Raw genomic sequence first — 1844 nt, forward strand, 5'->3', positions numbered from 1 at the left:
CCTGAGCAGAATGGAATACCATTCCCACCCGGCATTGTTATTTTATTAGATTCCCGTGTTCATATTTGGGATGTCTGCAATTTTCCCCCATTGAGCATCCACCCAGCGAAATCACGGAGGCATCTCGTGAGTGTCTCAAATGATCAATCACACGCCCTTAATAGGAATACGCAGACCTTCTTTTGTCCATGAAAGTCTTCCCACTCTCTCCGCCTCTACGCATTTCACCACCGCTTTGCCATTGTGAACAACAGATTCTCCTTCTTTATGACACACAATGAAACACCCCAGAGAGAAAATCCCTTGTCTGGGAATTTCTGTCTCGAAAGAATTTTATCTCTCGTCTTGACGCAATGATTGACAATCTCAGAAAAGGGTTCTCTGCTGTGCCCACAAGATGAATTTCCCGGGCGAGTTTTTGCGGCATAAGAATCGGGACAGCGCGTACGCAGTCCCGGCTATCAAAAATTGTGCGCACGAGTTATCTACATTAGAGATAATCGCAAGGGTCAACCCAGCCGGAGTGCAATGGCAAGGCCTCGCCTCGGGGGAACCGCCTTAATGATCACGGTAGCCCCTACGCCAGGTAAGTATGCCTTCATCCGCTCTCGTCGCCGCTCATGTACAAAACAAGAAAGTGTAGAGTGCGCGAAGTATATGTTAGGCGCAAAAAGGGAAATTGTCCTATTTAAAGCCCTTTCCTGTGTGATGCATTCAACACACGCAAGGCTCTTGTGGTTGGAATGTGGGTTAGATTGAGCGGAGTTGCATGTGATTTTGTTGGCGTAAATTTGAATTTGAAGACGATATGGAGAATGGGTGTTAACCACTCAGAGAGCTCTCTTTGACTATGCAGAATCCACTTGGTCACAGCTGGGAGCTTTTCACTCGGGGCCATTGAGTGAGTTGAAAGGTATGCAATTTCACGAGGAGAGCCGGGTGGGACAGTAAAATGTGCTAAACACTGCAATTCAAGGATGGAGAGACTTACGCCATTATCACATTGCCTGTGTGAGTCGAGCACTTCCATGTTTTCTTCCATTAATTGCACAACATGAACTTAATGGAAGCACATTAAATTACTGGCCACCCTCGCGCGCTGGGAGTTCAGCCCTTTTCCCAGGGGCATCTTGGGTGCACAACAATGCAGCGACTGAAAAAGACCCAAAGTGAAACTTGAAACTTATTGAAAGTTCAAAAACAGTTCAAAAATATCAATATATTGATGAAGTTTCTTTTAATTTACCACCCACCACTTTCATACTTGAGCTTTTCTCCCTTGATATTTTCTCCTTTCTACTTTTAATTGACATTTCACGAAGGAGAAAAGGAAACTCGTGTGACCACACAAAAGAGAAAGGAATTCGTGGAAATGAGGAAGAGAATATCTTATTGTCTTCTATCTCACATGGAATTTCGCGAAAATGAGAGCATCCATCAGAAATAAATTTATACAACTTTCTATGTGTATATCTGAAATCTCAAAAACCGAGAGTAGGAAGCAAAGTTTAATATTTGACAATGATCTTATCAAAATTTACAAACTTTCCACTGTTAATAATTGTCATGTTGAGCAGGAGAATTTTAATAAAGAATCAAAGCAGTCATTTCCGCAATCTCTTCTATTTCTGTCTATTGATTGTTTTATTCATCACTGCATAGTGGAAAAATATACGCAAAATCCTTCAGTTGTTTACTTTCCCTTGTCTCAAGACGCCGAGGGAGACAAGGAATGAAGGGCTTAGTTGGCAGAATTGTAGCTTCAGCTGAGCTTTCGCAGTGTGACTCGCCAAAAGCATTCCCCTGAGCTTTGCCACCCCATCATGCAACTAGGCTTTAGGGTG

The 1844-nt window shown here is 43.1% G+C and overlaps 1 non-coding gene across 1 annotated transcript; it reads right to left on the reverse strand.

Annotated features, from left to right (window-relative positions):
• Positions 1-432: 432 nt before the first annotated feature.
• LOC132258978 (U1 spliceosomal RNA) lies at positions 433-594 on the reverse strand. Its single transcript, XR_009468297.1, has one exon. It is a non-coding gene; the product is annotated as a U1 spliceosomal RNA (small nuclear RNA).
• Between the last annotated feature and the right edge of the window lie 1250 nt (positions 595-1844).

This window comes from Phlebotomus argentipes, unplaced genomic scaffold, assembly GCF_947086385.1.
Source record: "Phlebotomus argentipes unplaced genomic scaffold, Phlebotomus argentipes genome assembly scaffold_4, whole genome shotgun sequence".
Lineage (NCBI taxonomy): Eukaryota > Metazoa > Arthropoda > Insecta > Diptera > Psychodidae > Phlebotomus > Phlebotomus argentipes.